The 22,321-nt window shown below is 47.2% G+C and overlaps 1 long non-coding RNA gene across 1 annotated transcript; it reads right to left on the reverse strand.

Moving 5' to 3' along the window:
* Positions 1-422: 422 nt before the first annotated feature.
* Positions 423-7,576, reverse strand: LOC129534151 (uncharacterized). Its single transcript, XR_008680612.2, has 2 exons — positions 7,035-7,576; positions 423-665 (listed from the first exon to the last, which is right to left on the reverse strand). It is a non-coding gene; the product is annotated as an uncharacterized lncRNA (long non-coding RNA).
* Positions 7,577-22,321: the final 14,745 nt, after the last annotated feature.

The following is a 22,321-nucleotide window of genomic DNA, read 5'->3' on the forward strand; positions in this document are numbered from 1 at the left end:
AGATCACCTGAGGCTGGGAGTTCAAGACCAGCCTGACCAACATGGAGAAACCCCATCTTTACTAAAAATACAAAATTAGCCAGGCATGGTGGCCCAGGCCTGTAATCCCAGCTACTCAGGAGGCTGAGGCAGGAGAATTGCTTGAACCTGGGAGGCAGAGGTTGCAGTGAGCCAAGATCGTGCCATTGCACTCCAGCCTGGGCAACAAGAGTGAAACTCTGCCTCAAAAAAAAAAAGAAAGTGAGAATAGGCCAAAGTTTTCTTAAACAGGACACAAAAAATACCAAGTATAAAAAGAATAATTGATAGGCTGGACTATACTAAAACTAAGAAAAGCAGTTCATCAAAATACTACTGTAATCGCCTGATGGGTTCTTCCTGCCCCGGTGTACAGACAAAATCAATCCACTGAGACCATGGCATTGCAGTAGAGAAAGAGTTTTATTGATATGTGGCTGGCCCACACAAGAGAATTGGAGTTATCACTCAAATCAGTCTCCCAGACAGTTTGGCAGGCAGGGGGTTAAGGAATGGGTATTGCTGACTGGTTGGGGATGAACTCATAGGGGCAGAATCACAGGTGTCCTCATGTGCTGAGTGCACCCCTGGATAGGGGGGCCACAGGATCTGGTGAGTCATGAATCACAATTCTGGATAGGTTCAGTCTGAAAAAATCTCAAAAAAAAAAAAAATCTTAGGCTCTACAATAGTGATGTTATCTATAGGAGCAATTGGGAAAGTCACAAATCTTGTGACCTCTGGCCACATGACCCCTGAGCAGTAAGGGCTCGTAGAAACTATGCCTATATTTTAGCAGAGTTCAGGCCCCTCCCATAATCCTATTCTTGTGGCCTTTCATTAGTCTTACAAAATTAGGTTTTGATTCCTGACCATGGAGGAAGTCAGTTTCAGGGAGGGACTATTATCATCCACCCTTGCTTTGCTTTCTTTTCTTTTTTTCTTTCTTTCTTTCTTTTGGATTTTGATTTTTTAAAAATTTTTATTTATTATTTTGAGATAGAGTCTCACTCTGTCCACCCAGGCTGGAGTGTAGTGGCATGATCTTGGTTCACTGCTGCCTCGACCTCCTGGGCTCAAGCTATCCTCCCACCTCAGCCTCCCAAGTAGTTGGGATTACAGGTTCACTCCACCATGCCGGGCTAATTTTTGTACTTTTTATAGAAACGGGGTCTCCCTACATTGCCCAGGCTGGTCTCAAACTCCTGGGCTCAAGGGATCCTTCTGTCTCAGTCTCCCAGAGTGCCAGGATTACAGGGGTGAGCCACCATGTCCAGCCTAAAAATAATTTATACATTTACATGTATAAATTATGTGTATCTTACAAGAGAGGAAAATAAACAATTCTAACCCTTTAGATAGAAATTGGCACATACAACAAAATTGTTGAAATATGGCCCTGTTCTGTCAGGTTTTTCCCTCAGAAAAATTGGGAAGTCGACCAAGTTTGCTTTCTGCTTAGTCTGCCATCAGCTTTCTGTATCTCTTTACAGAGTTTAAGCCTCCAGGGGGTCCTCCCTTCCCTCTCAAAGGCCCAACTCCTACGCCATTCCAGCTCTTAACTGAAGCATATATGAACAATTAAGGTGTTATCTGGAAATAAGTCAGCTCTTGTCTTTTCCCCAGGGACGTTTGTATTATAAAAGGGAACTTATAGGGACTCTCTAGACAGGGATATATGTTGGGAAGAAGAAGGGGAGGTTAGAAAGGAATAAGTTGGATTTGAAATGATTGTCAGTTTCCCTAAACTTTTTATCGGATGGCTGGGCGCGGTGGCTCATGCCTGTAATCCCAGCACTTTGGGAGGCCGAGGCGGGCGGATCACGAGGTCAGGAGATCGAGACCATCCTGGCTAACACGGTGAAACCCCGTCTCTACTAAAAATATAAAAAAATTAGCCGGGCGTGGTGGCGGGAGCCTGTAGTCCCAGCTACTCGGAAGGCTGAGGCAGGAGAATGGCCTGAACCCGGGAGGCGGAGCTTGCAGTGAGCCGAGATCGTGCCACTGCACTCCAGCCTGGGCGACAGAGCGAGACTCCGTCTCAAAAAAAAAAAAAACAAAAACTTTTTATCGGAAATTCCAAGAAGCTCAGAAGCTTTTAGGTAAACTGAAATTAAAATACCAAACTAAACTACAGCACCTATTATACACTCACATCCTTATCTCATTTGAACCTCACAACAACCCTGTGAGGTAGTCTGGGTCATTAGCCCTAATGGATAGATCAGGAGAGTCACTATTAAGAAATGCTCGGCCGGGCGCGGTGGCTCACGCCTGTAATCCCAGCACTTTGGGAGGCCGAGGTGGGCGGATCACGAGGTCAGGAGATCGAGACCACGGTGAAACCCCATCTCTACTAAAAATACAAAAAAATTAGCCGGGCGCAGTGGCGGGCGCCTGTAGTCCCAGCTACTCGGGAGGCTGAGGCAGGAGAATAGTGTGAACCCGGGAGGCGGAGCTTGCAGTGAGCCGAGATCGCGCCACTGCACTCCAGCCTGGGCGACAGAGCGAGACTCCGTCTCAAAAAAAAAAAAAAAAAAAAAAAAGAAATGCTCATAGGAGGCCGGGGTGCGATGGCTCATGCCTATAATCCCAGCAGTTTGGGAGGCCGAGGTGGGCAGATCACAAGATCAGGAGATCAAGACCATCCTGGCTAACACGGTGAAACCCCGTCTCTACTAAAAATACAAAAAATTAGCCAGGGATGGTGGCACGCACCTGTAGTCCCAGCTACTCGGGAGGCTGAAGCAGGAGAATCGCTTGAACCCAGGAGGCGGAGGTTGCAGTGAGCCGAGATCACGCCACTGCACTCCAGCCTGGGCAACAGAGTGAGACTTTGTCTCAAAAAAAAAAAAAAAGAAATATTCAGAGTTACATAAATGGAAATAGAAGGTCTTAGAATGTGAAGTTGGGTCACTTGACTCATGGCCGCATGTTGCACTCTTCTCCCAGAAAAGCCTTTTTAACAACAGGGTTTCTTTAGCCAATCTCCCCAGAACCAGTAGAGAGGGATTCAGTGCCTTTAAATGTAGATTTGCTTTTGGCAAGTTCGTCCTCTTTCTTCTTAACTTTTCTCGCTTTCCTTGTAGTCTCAACTTCTGCTATATTGCTTCTTGACTCTTCAGAAAATGCTGGTGGTAACTGCAGTGTGCCACAACCTTTGATTTAATTTTTTAATTTTTTTTTTTTTTTTTTTTTTTTTAGCAGAGTGTCTCTGTCACCCAGGCTGGAGGGCAGTCACACAATCTTGGCTCACCGCAACTTCTTCCTCCCAAGCTCAAGAGATTCTCATGCCTCAGCCTCCGGTGTAACTGGGATTACGGGCATGCGCCACCAAGCCCAGCTAATTTTTGTATTTTTAGTAGATGGGGTTTCACCATGTTGCCCAGGCGGGTCTCTAGTGATCCATCCACCTTGCCCTCCCAAAGTGCTGAGATTACAGGCGTGAGCCACCGTGCCCAGCACAACGTTTGATTTCCAGTGCTCTCCACACATTTATTTTCATGCCTGGTCATGGGTGGTAGCAGTGGCACCATGGGGTGACTTGGAGACAGATTTAGTCTACCTATGCAGCAAGCCATTCCAAATAAACACACTATTTATATAAAAACAGTGCTAGGCAGTCTGGGCACTGTGGCTCATGCCTGTAATCCCAGCACTTTGGGAGGCAGAGGCAGGCAGATAGCTTGAGCCCAGGAGTTTGAGACTAGCCTGGGCAACGTAGCAAGACACTGTCTCTATGGAAAAAAAAGTTTTTTCTTAGAGATAAAAATTAAGGCTGGGAGCAGTGGCTCATGCTTGTACTGTAATCCCAACACTTTTGGAGGCCAAGGTGGGTGGATCACTTGAGGTCAGGAGTTCAAGGCCAGCCTGGCCAACATGGTGAAACCCCGTCTCTACTAAAAAAACAAAAATTGGCTGGGTGTGGTGGAGCACGCCTGTAATCTTAGCTACTCAGGAGGCTGAGGTGGGAGAATCGCTTGAACCTGGGGGGCAGAGGTTGCAGTGAGCCAAGATATCATGCCACTGCCCTCCAGTCTGGGCAACAAAGTAAGACTCCGTGTCAAAAAAAAAAAAAAAATTAGCCAGGTGTGGCAGCAGGCACTTATAATCCCAGCTACTAGGGGGGCCGAGGTGGGAGAATCACTTGAACTGGGGGGCAGAGGCTGCAGTGAGCTGATATGGTGCCACTGCACTCCAGCCTGGGCGACAAGAGTGAGACTCCATCTCAAAAATAAATAAATAAATAAATAAATTTTAAAAAATGGATCTAGAGTCTTGAGTTTTTACTTTACTGTGTTCCCAAATCTGCTAGTTTTTATGCTTCCCAGCTTCAAGCGATTCTCCTGCCTCAGCCTCCAGAGTAGCTGGGACTACAGGTGCGCACCACCACGCCCAGCTAATTTTTGTATTTTTAGTAGAGAAGGGGTTTTACCATGTTGGCCAGGATGGTCTTGATCTCATGATCTGCCCGCCTTGGCCTCCCAAAGTGCTGGGATTACAGGCGCGAGCCACTGGGCCCAGCCCAAATCTGCTAGTATGTAAAACAAAGAAAACTTGGACATCTACTAACCTAAAAGAGGATTAATTTGGCTACACCAGCATGAATTACATTGTTTGCCAAATGTGCTGAACTTCTCACCTCTGGTCACAAACTAGAAAGTTAAGCAGCCTTCTGTGTTGAGGGGCCAAATCATGGTTTGGCTGTGTGTCGGAAATGGGGTAAAGTCTATGAGGGCTTCGGTTCCCAAATTGTGGCTCTCAGTCTCCATTTCCAAACTGAAAGGGACATTTCTACCCAGCAGAAAATAAACGGTCATGCATGATTCTTTGCAGGGAGTCCACCCTACATCCTGCTCATGAATCTCCATGTTCTGTTTTTGGGAGGTGCAGGGTGTTCCTATGTGGGCCTTTTTGGAGAGGCCTTAGTTGAGCCACTTACATTACAGTGCCATTGAGTATGGAGAAAACTGTAAGCTCTGGACAGCTGCTGCCCCTCACCTCCTGTGGACACCACCCTGTCCTCTCCCTTTAAATTCCAGAGAGAATAGACTCCTTGGCAGCTTTGTTGGAAGTCTGCCAACACCTGTTGTTAAGAACAACAAGAGGGGCCATCTCAGCCACCCCTGGGGGATTCATGGGTGCCTCCACTGTTCCCAAGCCGCTGCATTAGGGCATATCTTGCAAAATGACACTTGTAACCCACTGCTCTTCACATTACATCCTGCCAAGTGGGCCCTGCTCCAAGGCCTTAATCTTTCCTTTTGATGAAACCAACATACATTATATTGTGGGCAGAGAGCAAGGAACAAATGGATACCACGTGGAAAGGTTTGGCATCTCCACTACTGGCCAGGGAATTGACATAACCAGGACTGTAAGAGACATGAGAAATTCTGTAATACTAATAACTGGGCGGGCCCGGTGGCTTACGCCTAAATTCCCCCATTTTGGGAGGCTGAGGCAGGAGAATGGCTTGAACCCAGGAGTTCACGACCAGCCTGGGCAACATAATGAGACCCCATCACTACAAAAATAAATAAGTACATAAATACATAAATAAATAAAATTAGCTGGGCATAGTGGAGTGTGCCTGGAGTCCCAGCTGCTCAAGAGGCTGAGGTGGGAGGATCACTTGAGCTAGGGAGGTCAAGGCTGCAGTTAGCTGTGATTGTGCCACTGCACTCCAGCCTGTGTGGCAGAGGGAGAGCCTGTCTTAATAACAACAAACAAACAAAAACTAATAACTCCTATTTATGATTTACAGTGCCAGGCACTGTGCTATACATGCCATGTACATTTTGTCCTTCATTCAATGCAACTACTCTCTGTGGTATTATTGTCTGCATTTGATGAATGAGAATATTTAGGAGATTAAATAAATTACTCAAGTTTACAATAGCTAGTATGGCAGAGTCAAACTTAGGTATGCACTGAACTGGGTTTTTTGTTTTGTTTTGTTTTTTGAGATGGAGTTTTGCTCTTGTTGCCCAAGCTGGAGTGCAATGGTGCAATCTCAGCTCACTGCAACCTCCGCCTCCCGGGTTCAACTGATTCTCCTGCCTCAGCCTCTCAAGTAGCTGGGATTATAGGCACGTGCCACCACACCCAGTGAATTTTTTTGTATTTTTAGTAGAAATGGGGTTTCACCATGTTAGCCAGGCTGGTCTCGAACTCCTGACCTCAGGTGATCCGCCCGCCTTGGCCTCCCAAAGTGCTAGGATTACAAGCATGAGCCACTGCGCCTGGCCTGAACTGTTTTATTTTCCCCCGAGCACACAGAAAGACTGCATTTCCCAGAACTCCATGCTTGGAGGTGGACCCATGTGACTAAATTCGGGTCCATAGATTTTAGATGTGCTATGCCCCATTTCCAGGTTTAAAACATTCCACACAAAGTTTCACTTTCTCTTCCTTATCTGCACAGCTGGAAACAAAGGATCCACCCCAGCCTCTCCTCCTAAGGGCAGAGCCTAGATCCCTGAGTAACTGCTTGGAGGAGAGCCACTCAAGAGAGCTGACTGTCTAGCCTGGTCAACACAGGGAGACCCCATCTCTACAAAAAATACAAAAATTCGCCGGGTGAGGTGGTGTGCACCTGTGGTTCCAGCTACTTGGGAGGCTGAGATGGGAGGATTGCTTGAGCCTGGGAGGTTGAGGCTGCAGTGAGCTGTGATCGTGCCACTGCATTCCAGCCTGGGCTACAGAGTAAGACTCTGTCAAAAAAAAAAAAAAAAAAAAAAAAAGAGCTGATGGGCCCACATTACACTGTAAATGGGAACAACAAATAAACCTTTGTTCTGTTAAGCTGTTGATATTTCAGGGTTTATTTGTCACCACTACATAACCTTGCCTACCCTGAGTAATACAGCCAGACAAGTTGTAGCCAGGACTCAAGTGGATTTCAGTACAGGTCTGTCTTAAGCTGTACCTATAACCACTCTTGACTACTCTTTTACACCTAGCATAGGAGAATCAGAAGAGAGTTTCTTCTAATCTAGAACTCTGCCACTTACGTGTGTGGAATCTTAGGTGATTCAATTAACTCTTCCATGCTTCATTTTTTTTCATTTGTCCAACAGGAATAAGAATATCTGCTCTCCTGACTTCCTGTGGTTATTGCAAGAAGCAAATAAGGCAATCGCTGTGAAATGATTTGGAAAATAAGCATCCTCCAAATGCAAAGAAGTGTTATTATTTAACAGAGTTTTCTGACTCTAGTTAGGAACTCATCCCATTGACTTAAGAATTGACCTGAAAATTTATGCTTATATCCCTGCCTGTAAATAATACTTATTCTTTTGATCCATTTAAATTTTAACATAATCTCAAACTTACAGATGAGTCGCAAAAATGGTACCTTTACCTAGATTTCCCACATGTTTATATTGTGCCTCATTTTGTATATATTTCTGAATTATTCAAGAGTAAACTGGTGGCTGGGCACAGTGGCTCACACCTGTAATCCCAGAACTTTGGGAGGCTGAGGCGGGTGGATCACCTGAGGTCAGGAGTTAGAGACCAGCATGATCCACATGGTGAAAACCTGCCTCTACTAACAATACAAAATTAGCTGGATGTGGTGGCACATGTCGGTAATCCCAGCTACTTGGGAGGCTGAGGCAGGAGAATCACTTGAACCCAGGAGGCAGAGGTTGCAGTGAGCCAAGATCATGCCATTGCACTCCAGCCTAGGCAACAAGAGTGAAACTCCGTCTCAAAAAAAAAAGAGTAAACTGGCGACAATGTGTGCTTTACCAGTCCACAGGGAGTTCAACCCTGTTAACATCTTGATTTCAGCCCAGTGAAACTGGCTTCATCCTCCTGACCTTCAGAGCGATAAGAAAATAAATGTGTGTTATTTTAAGCCACCAAATTTGTGGTAATTCACCATAGCAGCCGTAGCAAACGAATATAGTCCATAATCAAATTTTGGCAATTGTCTAAATAGTATTCATTTAACCCATTTCTGTTCTCAAGATAATTTTCAATTCAGGATCATATTTTTTCAATTCATGATCATGTGTTTTTAGTCTAATCTGGAACAGTTCTCCAGCCTTACTTTGTCTTTCTTGACTTGGACATTTTTGGAAAGTACAGCTATTGGCCACGTGTGGTGCCTCATGCCTGTAATCTCAATACTTTGGGAGACTGAGGAGGGAGGATCACCTGAGGCTAGGAGTTCAAGACCAGCCTGGCCAACGTGATGAACCCCCCCGTCTCTACTAAAAATACTCAAGATCCACCTGGACAACATAGTGAGACCCCGTCTCTTAAAAAAAAAAAAGCTGGGTGTGATGGTGAGCACCTGTAAACCCAGCTACTCAGGAGGCTGAGGTGGGAGAACTGCTTGAGCCAAGGAGGTAAAGGCTGCAGTGAGCCATGATCATACCACTACACTCCAGCATGGGCAACAGAGCGACACCCTGCCACAAAAAAGTACAGCTATTTATTTTGCAGAATGTCACTCAATTTTTGTTTGGCTAATGTTTCCTCATCCTTAGGTTCAAATTATGCAGTTATACAGGACTATAGTATCATTTCAGGAGGTATATAAAGTTGGTTTGTTCTAAAATTGATAGTTGGTTTTAATCACTTGATTAATGGTGGGGCTACCAGATTGCTCTCTGTAAAGTTATTAATTTCCTCTATATAATTAAAAAGTAATTTGTGGGGATAGTCCTTGAGGCTGTTCCTCATTATGATTTAACCCTCAAGTTTTAGCATCCATGATTATTTTTTCTTTTTTTGTTTTTTTGAGGCAGAGTCACCCAGACTGGAGTGCGGTGGAGCGATCTCAGCTCACTGCAATCTCTGCCTCCCCAGTTCAAGGGATTCTCGAGCCTCAGCCTCCCTAGTAGCTGGGACTACAGGTGTGTGCCATCAGGCCTGGCTAATTTTTGTATTTTTAGTAGAGACGGAGGTTTCACCATTTTGGCCAGGCTGGTCTCGAACTCCTGGCCTCAGGTGATCTGCCTGCCTTGGCCTCCCAAAGTGGTGGGATTACAGACATGAGCCACCAAATCCGGCCTCCATGATTATTTTCTAACTCCATTGTTTTTTCTTTTTTTTATTTTTTATTTTTTTATTTTTTTATTTTTTATTTTTTATTGATCATTCTTGGGTGTTTCTCGCAGAGGGGGATTTGGCAGGGTCACAGGACAATAGTGGAGGGAAGGTCAGCAGATAAACAAGTGAACAAAGTTCTCTGGTTTTCCTAGGCAGAGGACCCTGCGGCCTTCCGCAGTGTTTGTGTCCCTGGGTACTTGAGATTAGGGAGTGGTGATGACTCTTAACAAGCATGCTGCCTTCAAGCATCTGTTTAACAAAGCACATCTTGCACCGCCCTTAATCCATTCAACCCTGAGTGGATACAGCACATGTTTCAGAGAGCACAGGGTTGGGGGTAAGGTCACAGATCAACAGGATCCCAAGGCAGAAGAATTTTTCTTAGTACAGAACAAAATGAAAAGTCTCCCATGTCTACCTCTTTCTACACAGACACGGCAACCATCCGATTTCTCAATCTTTTCCCCACCTTTCCCCCCTTTCTATTCTACAAAACCGCCATTGTCATCATAGCCCGCTCTCAATGAGCTGTTGGGTACACCTCCCAGACGGGGTGGTGGCCGGGCGGGGGGTTGACCCCCCCCACCTCCCTCCCGGACGGGGCGGCTGGCCGGGCAGAGGGGCTCCTCACTTCCCAGTAGGGGCGGCCGGGCAGAGGCGCCCCTCACTTCCCCGACGGGGCGGCTGGCCGGGCGGGGGGCTGACCCCCCCACCTCCCTCCCGGACGGGGCGGCTGGCCAGGCGGGGGGCTAACCCCCCCACCTCCCTCCCGGACGGGGCGGCTGGCTGGGCGGGGGGCTGACCCCCTCACCTCCCTTCTGGACGGGGCGGCTGGCCGGGCGGGGGGCTGACCCCCCCACCTCCCTCCCGGACGGGGCGGCTGGCTGGGCGGGGGGCTGACCCCCTCACCTCCCTCCCGGACGGAGCGGCTGGCCGGGCAGAGGGGCTCCTCACTTCCCAGTAGGGGCGGCCGGGCAGAGGCGCCCCTCACCTCCCGGACAGGGCGGCTGGCCGGGCGGGGGGCTGATCCCCCCACCTCCCTCCCGGACGGGGCGGCTGGCCGGGCGGGGGGCTGACCCCCCAACCTCCCTCCCGGACGGGGCGGCTGGCCGGGCGGGGGGCTGACCCCCCCACCTCCCTCCCGGACGAGGTGGCTGCCGGGCGGAGACGCTCCTCACTTCCCAGACGGGGTGGCTGCTGGGCGGAGGGGCTCCTCACTTCTCAGGGCGGTTGACAGGCAGAGGGTCTCCTCACTTCTCAGACGGGGCGGCCGGGCAGAGACGCTCCTCACATCCCGGACGGGGTGGCAGGGCAGAGGTGCTCCCCACATCTCAGACGATGGGCGGCCGGGCAGAGACGCTCCTCACTTCCCAGATGTGATGGCAGCCGGGAAGGGGCGCTCCTCACTTCCTAGATGGGATGGCTGCCGGGCAGAGACGCTCCTCACTTTCCAGACTGGGCAGCCAGGCAGAGGGGCTCCTCAGGTCCCAGACGATGGGCGGCCAGGCGGAGACGCTCCTCACTTCCCAGACGGGGTGGCGGCCGGGCAGAGGCTGCAATCTCGGCACTTTGGGAGGCCAAGGCAGGCGGCTGGGAGGTGGTTGTAGCGAGCCGAGAGGATTCTTTTGCGTTGAATAAACTTACAACCAAAAAAAAAAAAAAAAAGTCAGGTTCAATGGGGGTATAATTTACATACAGTAAGATACACCTGCCAGGTGTGGTGGCTCACTCCTATAATCCTAGCACTTTGGGAGGCTGAGGCAGGAGCATCACTTGAGGCTAGGAGTTCAAGATCAGCCTGGGCAACATAAAAATCCCATCTTAAAAAAAAAAGTTAAAAAAAAGACATAAAATATATACCTTTTAGGGGAGCTATCCCTTTTATGTGGAAGGCGTTCCAGCTGGGGGCTACATGTTGGTGATTTGAAGTCTCTATCTGAAAAAAATGAGCTTCAGCCATTGCAGCAAAGGAGTTACTTGGGGCAGGTTGCACTTGGGTCTGGACTGTGGCGGTCTCAGGTGTACAGGCAGTGTGTTCAATGGAAAGTGGGTAAGCACTGGACTCTATTTGGGCTCAAATTCTCTTTTTCCCACATATTAACTATGCAATCTTGTTCAGATTATATCATCTCCTTCAGTCTCAGTTTCCTTATCAGTAAGAAAAGCTTCAAAATCAAATCCCACCAGATAACATAATGAAAGCACATTGCCTAGTGCTGACACAAACTAGGTGCTTAATAAATGTTAGTTTCCCTTCTCTCCCAGTAAAAGCCAAGCCACTAAAAGATAACATGCCATAGGGCAGCAGAATGGCGTATGTGTGTGGGTGTGTTTGTGTGTTTGTATGTGTCTCATTCCCAACCACAACCTCAGGTTCTGCTGGAGTATGAAGCCATATAGAGGCTACTCACGATCCTGTTTCCAGCTTGGCACCCCTAGAGTCAGACTGAAAGCTTCCTGCACTAATAGAATACTCCCTGACCAAAGATCATATCTATCTAAGAAAAGACATTTCAAGAGTGAGTCATAGGGCCGGCGGGGTGGCTCATGCCTGTAATCCCAACACTTTGAGAGGCTGAGGTGGGCAGATAGATTGGGCCCAGAAGTTCAAGACTAGCCTGGGCAATATTGTGAAACCCAGTCTCTTAAAAAAAAATACAAAAGATATGGTGGCATGCATCTGTAGTCCCAGCTACTCGGGAGGCTGGGGTGGGAGGATCACTTGAGCCCGGGAGGCGGAGGTTGCAGTGAGCTGAGATCGTACCACTGCACTCCAGCCTGGGCGCCATTGAGCACTGAGTTAAGGAGACTCCGTCTGCAATCCCGGCACCTCGGGAGGCCGAGGCTGGCAGATCACTCGCCATTAGGAGCTGGAGACCAGCCCGGCCGACACAGCGAAACCCCGTCTCCACCAAAAAAATACGAAAACCAGTCAGGCGTGGCGGCGCGCGCCTGCAATCGCAGGCACTGGGCAGGTTGAGGCAGGAGAATCAGGCAGGGAGATTGCAGTGAGCTGAGATGGCAGCAGTACCGTCCAGCTTCGGCTCGGCATCAGAGGGAGACCGAGAAGACGGAGACGGAGACGGAGAGGGAGAGGGAGAGGGAGAGGAGGGAGAGGGAGAGGAGGGAGAGGGAGAGGGAGAGGGAGAGGGAGAAGTCTGGATCATTTTCTTTTCTTAGAACATGATGTGCCTGGCTGGGAACAGTGGCTCACACCTGTAATCCCAGCACTTTGAGAGACCAAGGTCAGTGGTGCACTTGAGCCTGGAGTTCAAGCCTCCATTGTTTTTTCTATATTTAGTAGATGTAAGTCTACCATAAGGAAGATCTTTTCCTTTTTCGCCATTTATTTACTTATTAATTTATTTATATCATAATAGATTTGTAGATCTATATTTTATTGGGTTATAATTCACTACCATCTTTTATTGATTTTTATTTTATTTTATTTATTTTTTTGAAACAGAGTTTCACTCTGTCACCAGTCTGGAGTGCAGTAGTGTGATCTCAGCTCACTGCAACCTCCGCCTCCTGGGTTCAAGCGATTCTCCTGCCTCAGCCTCCCGAGCAGCTGGGACTACAGGCACATACCACCACGCCCAGGTAATTTTTGTATTTTTAGTAGAGACGGGTTTCACCAGGTTAGCTAGGATGGTCTTGATCTCTTGACCTCGTGATCCGCCCACCTCAGCCTCCCAAAAGTGCTGGGATTACAGGCGTGAGCCACTGCGCCCAGCCTTATTTTTCATTTTTTGAGGCAGGGTTTTCACTCTGCCACACAGGCTGGAGTGCAGTGACACAATCATGGCTCACTGCAATCTTGACCTCTTTGGCTCAAGTCATCCCCCATCTCACGCAGCTCCCAAACTGCCCTGAGTAGCTAGGACTACAGGTATGTGCCACCACACCCAGTCAACTTTTTAAAATTTTTGTTCAGAGCAAATCTCGCTATGTTGCCAGAGCTCATCTTGAACTCGTGGGCGCAAGTGATTCTCCTACCTTAGCCTCCCAAAGTGTTAGGATTATAGGTATGAACCACTGCAGGGACTTGTCTTTTTTTATTTTGTTTATTTATTTATTCATTTTGAGACAGAGTCTTGCTCTGTCACCCAGGCTGGAGTGCAATGGTGCAATCTTGGCTCACTGCAACCTCTGCCTCCCTGCAACCTCTGCCTCCTGGGTTCAAGCAATTCTCCTGCCTCAGCCTCCAGAGTAGCTGGGATTACAGGCAACCGCCACCATGCCTGGCTAATTTTTGTATTTTTGTAGAGATGGGGTTTCACCATGTTGGCCAGGCTGGTCACGAATTCCTGACCTCAGGTGATCTGCCTGCCTCGGCCTCCCAAAGTGCTAGAATTACAGGCATGAGCCACTGCACCCAGCCTTGGATTGTCTTTTATTTTTGATGGCCAGATTGTCCCAGATTTGGCGAGCAGGAGCCCCTTAAACTGGCTTCTTTGTTCTTTTGATATATCCCCAACATTCTTTGAGCATTTTCTTACTTTGTAGCATAAGAAGATATTTCAGGTTCATCTTACACTTTCTCTGCAGCAGTCTGTTCTCCCAGAAGCCCTGGTTCCTTTTGTTGGAGAATGGAATTCAGAAACCAAGATCTGGGAGCTAGGTATGCTCTGCGGCTGCTTCTGTAGGCTCTGTCAGTGGACAAAGCCAGGAAATTTGTATAAAGCCAAGAGTTCATGTTGATACCTCCAAGTCTAATCCAACATCACATAGTACTTTCCTTCTCCCCATTTTTGTAACTTCCTTTTCCAACAGTAGGAGCACTGGTTTCCATTACCTTCAGTATGTTTTCCATTTACTCAAGCCTAATCTACCAACTATAGTCAATATTTATTTACAGGGCCTTTTTGCGGGGGCAGATGGACATGAAGTGGAGAAATCTTTTTAGTTTTTTGGATTATGTTAGGGAAGCAGGAGCATACGAGAGCCAAGGTGACACCACTTTAAAAACTGACTCACGTTGTGCACATGTACCCTAAAATTTAAAGTATAATAATAATAAAATTTAAAAAAAAACTGACTCCATCCGCCAGTTATGGTGGCTCACGCCTGTAATCCCAGCACTTTGGGAGGCTGAGGTGGGTGGATCATGAGGTCAGGAGTTCAAGACCAGCCTGACCAAATGGTGAAACCCTGTCTCTACTGAAAATACAAATTAGCCGGGCATGGTGGCAGGCGCCTGTAATCCCAGCTACTCAGGAAGCTGAGGCAGGAGAATCGCTTGAACCCGGGAGGTGGAGGTTGCAGTGAGCCAAGATCACGCCACTGCACACTAGTCTGGGTGACAGAGCAAGACTCCATCTCAATAACAATAATAATAATAATTATAGGCCTGGCGCAGTGGCTGACACCTGTAATCTAAGCACTTTGGGAGGCCGAGGCAGGCAGATCACCTGAGATCAGGAGTTCAAGACCAGCCTGGCCAACATGGTGAAACCCCATCTCTACTAAAAATACAAAAATTAGCTGGGCATGCTGGAGGGTGCCTGTAATCCTCAGCTACTCGGGAGGCTGAGGCAGGAGAATTGCTTGAACCCGGGAGGCAGAGGTTGCAGTGAGCCAAGATCGCATCACTGCACTCCAGCCTGGGCAACAAAGTGAGACTCTGTCTCAAAATAAATAAATAAATAAAATTATAGGTCGGGCACAGTAGCTTACATCTGTAATCTCAGCACTTTGGGAGGCCAAGGCAGGAAGATCTCTTGAGCCAGGAGTTCAAGACCAGCTTAGGCAACATGGCAAGGCCCCGTCTTTACAAAAAAAAAAAAAAAAATTAGCCAGGTGAAGTGGTGATAGCAACAAGAGGCAGCCAAATGCCTAGGTAGATAGGGGCAGATACCCAGTGAAACCCCACCTCCAACCTGAAGACAGTTTAAAGTCTGAAAGCCAAGCTACAAGTTAAATCCTCAGACCAGATTGAGAGCTTGTCTTCCAGTTTGATACGCCTTCCTCTGTTTGACCTCTACCCTTCCCCTATTTTACACATAACTACCCTTTCCTAATTGGTTTTCTACACTGTCACACCCACCTTTGAGTGGTGTCTTCACTTTAACCTTTTTTGCATGCTCACAAACCAATCAGCAGGTACTTCCCATTCTAAGTCCATAAAATGCCCCAGACCCAGCTACACAGGAGACTTTCCTGCCTTTGGGTAGGGGGACCACCCAAAGTGATGAAAGCTGTTTCATCACTCAATAAAACTCCCCGCCTTGCTCACTCTTTGATTGTCAGCGCATCCTCATTCTTCTTGGGCGCATGACAAGAAGTTGGGAACCAGTGTGCAAACCAGACCTGGCCTGGGTGGGCCAAGTGAGCGGGCTGTCTCCTGCAGCAGGTAGTGTGCCTGAGCAAGGCTTGGCTGAGGCATTGCCGGCCAGAGGTCCCCGGCTTACAGAGTGACCCAGAAAAAATTCCTAGGCCGGGTGCAGTGGCTCATGCCTGTAATCCTAGCACTTAAGGAGCCCGAGGCAGGCAGAACACTTGAAGTCAGGAGTTTGAAACCAGCGTGGCCAATATGGTGAAACCCCGTCTCTACCAAAATACAAAAAAATTAGCCAGGCATGGTGGCGGACACCTGTAATCCCAGCTACTTGAGAGGCTGAGGCAGGAGAATTGCTTGAACCTGGGAGGCGGGTGTTGTGGTGAGTCGAGATGGCACCACTGCACTCCAGCCTGGGCAACAGAGTGAGACTTCATCTGAAAAAAAAAAAAAAAATTCCTGCACTGATGGCATGTGCCTGTAGTCCTAGCCACTCAGGAGGCTAAGCGGGGAAGACTGCTTGGACCTGGGAGGCCAAGGCTGCTGTGAGCTGTGATTGCACCACTGCACTCCAGATTGGGTGACAGAGCAAAACCCTGTCCCAAAAAAAGAAAAAAAAGTTTATGCTGGGTGCAGTGGCTCACGCCTGTAATCCCAGCACTTTGGGAGGCTGAGGTGGGAGGATCAACTGAGGTCAGGAGTTCAAGACCAGCCTGGCCAACATGGTGAAACCTCATCTCCACAAAAATACCAAAATTAGCCAGGCATGATGGCGGGTGCCTGTAATCCCAGCTACTCGGGAGGCTGAGGTGGGAGAATCGCTTGAACCTAGGAGGCAGAGGTTGCAGTGAGCCGAGATCGTGCCACTATACTCCAGCCTGGGTGACAGAGTAAAACTCCTTCTCAAAAAAAAAAAAAAAAAAAGAAAATAATTTAAAACCAGAAGTTCCTCCTCCTGCTTTCTGAGGGCATTGTATAGCTGTAACTCAGTAGTTATCAATAAACCATCTCTTCTAACTGCATTCTGCAACTCACCTTGAACTCTTTCTGTGCATGATTCAGACCTCTTGTGGTCTGGACCTGGACTGTTTTTCCAGTAACATTTTATTTTGGTTTGGTTTGGTTATTTTTGAGTCAGGGTCTTGCTCTGTCATCCAGGATGGAAAGCAGTGGCATGATCACAGCTTACTGTAGCCTCAACCTCCTGTGCTCAAGTGACCCTCCCTGGTCAGCCTCCTGAGTAGCTGGGACTACAGACATGCACTAGCACACCTGGCTAATTTTTAAAACATTTTTTTTTTGTAGAGACAGGGTCTCACTATGTTGCCTAGGCTGGTCTGGAACTCCTGGGCTCAAGCCTCCTTCCTCAGCCTCCCAAAATGTTGAAATTACAGGCTTGAGCTACTGCACCAGCACCATTTTTTTTTTTTCCGGAGACAGAGTCTTGCTCTGTCTTGCTCTGTTGCTCAGGCTGGAGTGCAGTGGCGCAATCTTGGCTCACTGCAACCTCTGCCTCCCAGGTTCAAGCGATTCTCCTGCCTCAGCCTCCCAAGTAGCTGGGGTTACAGGTGCCCACCACCATGCCCCGCTAATTTTTTTTTTTTTTTTGAGACGGAGTCTCACTCTGTTGCCCAGGCTGGAGTGCAGTGGTTTGATCTCGGCTCACTGCAACCTCCACCTCCTGGGTTCCAGTAATTCTTCTGCCTCAGCCTCCTGAGTAGCTGGGACTACAGGTGCACGCCACCATGCCTGGCTAATTTTTGTATCTTTTAGTAGAGACGGGGTTTCACCATATTGGCCAGGCTGGTCTCAAACTTCTGACCTCCTGATCTGCCCGCCTCGGCCTCCCAAAGTGCTGGTATTACAGGCGTGAGCCACTGCGCCCAGCCAATTTTTTGTATTTTTTAGTAGAGATGGGGTTTCACCATGTTGGCCAGGCTGGTCTCAAACTCCCGACCTCAGGTGATCTGCCTGCCTAGGTCAACCAAAGTGCTGGGATTACAGGAGGTGTGAGCCACCAGGCCTGGCCTGCTTGCACATATCTTAAATGCACAATTTGACGGGTTTTGACAAATGCCTACCTTCATGTAATCCATACTGTTATCAACATACAGGACACTTCCATAATTTCCATTACCTTAGCAATTTCCCTAGTGTTCATTCCCAGTTGACAGCCCAGACACAGCTAGTGGCCACCATGCCCAGCCCTACTTTTTTTTTTTTTTTTTTTTTTTATGAGTCTTGCTCTGTCGCCCAGGCTGGAGTGCAGTGGTGCAATATCGGCTCACTGCATCCTTTGCCTCCTGGGTTCAAGCAATTCTGCCTCAGCCCCTACTGGTAGCTAGGATTACAGACGCGTGCGCCACCACGCCTGGCTAATTTTTTGTATTTTTAGTAGAGACGGAGTTTTGCCATGTTGGCCAGGCTGGTCTTGAACCCCTGATCTCAGGTGATCCGCCTGCCTCGGCCTCCCAAAGTGTTGGGATTATAGGCGTGAGCCACCACACCCAGCCCCTACTTTCTATTTTTAAAATTGTAGCCATTATGGTTGTGATAATATCTTTGTGGTTTTGCTTTGCACTGCCATAATGATTAATATTATTTTCAAGTGCTTTTTAAATGGGCTTTTTGGCCTTTTGTATATTTTCTTTTGTGAAGTGTTCAAGTCTTTTTTTTTTTTTTTTTTTGAGACAGAGTCTTGCTCGGTTGCTCGGTTGCCCAGGCTGGAATGCAGTGGCACAATCGCAGCTCACTGCAGCCTTAACCTCTGTGGCTCAAATGATCCTCCCATCTGTTTTTATTCTGTAGAGATGGTGTCTCACCATGTTGCCTGGGCTGATCTCAAACTCCTGGGCTCAAGTAATCCTTCCTTCTTGGCTTCCCTAAATGGTGGGATTACAGGTGTGAGTCACTCTGCCTGGCCTGTTCAAGTCTTTTCCCATTAAAAACTTTTTATGTTTTTTTTTTTATTTATTTCTAAGAGTTTAAAAAATATATTCTGGATCCAACTCCTTTGTGAAATAAATGTTTATGAATATTTTCTCAGTCTATGTCATGAGCTGAAGTTTTATTAATAGATTCTGATGAAGTTTAATTTAGCCAATTTTCAGATGACTGTTGTTTTCTATGTCCTAAGAAATCTTTGCTTACCCCCAGATTACAGGTCCCTAGTACTTCACACTAGTGTCGAATCAAACAAGCACCCACTTCTTTAAACTCAGGGGTTGAGAAGTCCAAACAGACTTCTTTGGTGAGCAAATGAAGGATTTTAAAGGACATCCAAGAAGGTTAGGAACAAGAGCCTGGAGTTCTCAGGACTTAAATCTAAGGTTGAGTTCACTGCCTCCTTTCCCAAGCAGAATAATCCTCACGTGTCACTGACACAGCCTAGATTAGAGTCATCAACCAAGCCGAATCACCTGCACTCTGCTGACCCAACAAAGCAGCCCTGCCCCATTGCACAATTGCAAGGATTTGGGAAGAGCGGGGAGTAAGTACAAGGTTGCTAGTCTGGGAGTGAGTATAAGGTTGCTAGTCTGGGAGTGAGTACAAGGTTGCCAGTCTGGGAGTGAGTACAAGGTTGCCAGTCTGGGAGACTGCATGTCACTTCTTCCAATGATGAGCCTGTCTGACGAAGAAGGCAGTTTGTAGGGTGTGGCTTTTTTTTTTTTTTTTTTTTGAGACGGAATCTGGCTCTGTCACCCAGGTTAAAGTGCAGTGGCGTCATCTCAGCTCACTGCAACCTCTGCCTCCTGGGTTCAAGTGGTTCGCCTGCCTCAGCCTCCCAAGTAGCTGGGACTACAGGTGTGCACCACCATGCCCAGCTAATTTTTGTATTTTTAGTAGGGACGGGTTTTCGCCATGTTAGCCAGGCTGGTCTTGAACTCCTAACCTCAAGTTATCCCCCTGCCTCGGCCTCCCAAAGTGCTGGGATTACAGGTGTGAGCTACCACGCTGGGTCTGTAGGGTGTGGTTCTGGGAAATGGTCCCACAATGGCAGCCATGACATGTGGTGGGCCCCTCCCACCATGTTATTTTCTTTTTATTTCCTTTCTTTATTGTTTAACAATGATTAACTTAATTTTTAAAATTCATAGTTTAAACATCAAACTTTTGAAAAAGTATAGAGTGAAATATATCCCTCCCACCTCTACCCTTCACAACAGATAACCACTATTTCTAGTTTCTTAGCTCCTTGGAGAGTTTTGTTTTGTTTTTTTTTTTGAGACAGGGTCTCACTGGATCAGGGTCAGGATGGAGTACAGTGGTCCAATCGTAGCTCACTGTAATCTTGAACTCCTGGGCTCCAGCGATTCTCCCACCTCTGCCTCCCAAGTAGCTGGGACTACATGTAAGTGCCACCATGCCCAGCTAATTAAAAACAAAAAACAAAAAACTTTTTTGGGCTGGGTGCAGTGGCTTATACCTATAAGCCTAGCACTTTAGGAGGCTGAGGAGATAGGTCACTTGAGGCCAGGAGTTCCAGACCAGCCTGGCCAACATGGCAAAACCCAATCTCTACTAAAAAAAAAAAAAAAATTAGCTGGACATAGTGGCATGTGCTTGTAATGCCAGCTATTTGGGAGGCTGAGGTGGGAGAATCACTTGAATCCAGGAGACAGAGGTTGCAATGAGCTGTGATCATGCCACTGAACTCTAGCCTGGGCAACAGAATGAGACTGTCTCAAAAAAAAAAAAAAAAAAAAAACCCAAAACTTTTTTGTAGAGATGAAGGTCTCCCTATGTTGCCCAAGCTGGTCTCAAACTCCTGGGTTCAAGTGATGCTCCCACCTTGGCTTCCCAAAGCTCTGTGATCCTTTGAGATTTGTAATGCATTTATAAAATAATATAGTTAGTATCTCTCTTTTTAATATAAATGGTATCTACTATAAACACTGATCTGCACCTTGCTTTCTTCAATTAATATATCTTTGAGAGTTCTTCATGTCAGTATACACAGATACTTCTCATTGTTTCCTATAGGTGCGTACTATTCTGCTATATGCATGTCCCATAATGTATTTAACCAGGTTCTTGTTGATGGGGATTTAAGTTTACAGACTTTTGCTCTCTTTTCCAAAGAGTGCTTCAATGAGTAATCTTGTATACACATCATTTTGCAATCTTGTAACTATAACTGTAGGATAAATTCCTAGAAATGGAATTGGTGAGTTACCAGGTATATACACAGGGAATTTTCATAGACACTGTCAAACTGTCTTCAACAGGAACTATTTCAACTTACACATGTATGACGGTTCCTATTTACCTATAGTCATGGCTATTCAAAGTGATATCAATCTTTTGGATTTTTACTAATCCAGTAAGTGATAAATAGTATCTCAGTAATTTTTAATTTAAATTCATCTTGTAGTGAGGATGAGTATTTTTTCAGATGTATAAAGGACATTTATATATACATTTCCTTTTCATTTGTATTTTTCTATTGAGTTGATGGTAATTTTACTGTTATTTTGTAGGAGCTCTTTATATAATATATCCAACATCTTTTAAAAAGTCAGGCTAGGCCGGGCATGGTGGCTCATGCCTGTAATCCCAGCACTTTGGGAGGCCGAGGCGGGTGGATCATGAGGTCAGGAGATGGAGACCATCCTGGCTAACACAGTGAAACGCTGTCTCTACTAAAAATATAAAAAATTAGCCGGGCATGGTGGCGGGCGCCTGTAGTCCCAGCTACTCAAGAGGCTGAGGCAGGAGAATGGCGTGAACCCGGGAGGCGGAGTTTGCAGTGAGCTGAGATCGTGCCACTGCACTCCAGCCTGGGTGACAGAGCAATACTCTGTCTCAAAAAAAAAAAAAAAAGAAAAAAGAAAAAGTCAGGCTAGTCCCAGCTGGGTGCGGTGGCTCACTCCTGTAATCCCAGAACTTTGGGAGGCCAAGGCGGGCCAATCACCTGAGGTTGGGAGTTGGAGACAAGCTGACCAACATGAAGAAACCCAGTCTCTACTGAAAATACAAAATTAGCCAGGCATGGTGGCGCACACCTGTAATCCCAGCTATTTGGGAGGCTGAAGCAGAAGAATCGCTTGAACCCAGGAGGCAGAGGTTGCAGTGAGCTGAGATCATGCCATTGCATTCCAGCCTGGGCAACAAGAGCGAAACACCATCTAAAAAAAAAAAAAAAGTCAGGCTAGTCCCAAGGTAGTGAGTTACCTTAATCGATTGCTCCCACTAAGTTACAGATCAAACTCCTGGTTTACTCTTTTTTTTTTTGGTAAAGAAGAGATCTCCCTATGTTGCCCAGGCTGGTAACTCCTGGGCTCAAGTGATCCTCCTATGTCAGTTTCCCAGAGTGCTGGAATTACAGGTGTGACCCACTGCACCTGGCTGTTCTACTCTTTCCTCCTTCACTGCTTTGACTACACTTAAATAAATAGGCTGGGATGGTGGCTCATGCCTATAATCCCCAAAATTCAAAAATTAGCTGGATGTCCAGCCAGGAGTGGTGGCTCACTCCTGTAATCCCAGCACTTTGGTAAGCCAAGGCAGGAGGACTGCTTGAGCTCAGGAGTTCAAGACAAGCCTGGACAACACAGTGAGACCTCTTGGCAACAAATAATTTAAAAAACTAGCTGGGCATGGTGACACACGTCTGTGGTCCCAGGTACCCAGGAGGCTGAGGTAGGGGAATTCCTTGAGCCCAGGCAGTTGAGGCTGCAGTGAGCTGTGATCCCACCACTGCACTCCAGCTTGGGCAACAGAGTGAGATCATGTCTCAAAAAAAGAGAAAAAAATCCTAAAAACAAAAAACAAAAACAAATGTGGTGGTGTGACTGTAGTTCCAGCTGCTGCTCTTAGGGAGGCTGAGGCGGACGATTGCTTGAGCCCAGGAGTTCAAGGTTACAGTGAACCATGATCATGCCACTACACCCCAGCCTGGTCAAGAGAATGAGACCCTGCCTCTAAATCAGTACATGAATAAAAATAAAAAGT

This window comes from Gorilla gorilla, chromosome 5 (genome assembly GCF_029281585.2).
Source record: "Gorilla gorilla gorilla isolate KB3781 chromosome 5, NHGRI_mGorGor1-v2.1_pri, whole genome shotgun sequence".
NCBI classification, from domain to species: Eukaryota; Metazoa; Chordata; class Mammalia; order Primates; family Hominidae; genus Gorilla; species Gorilla gorilla.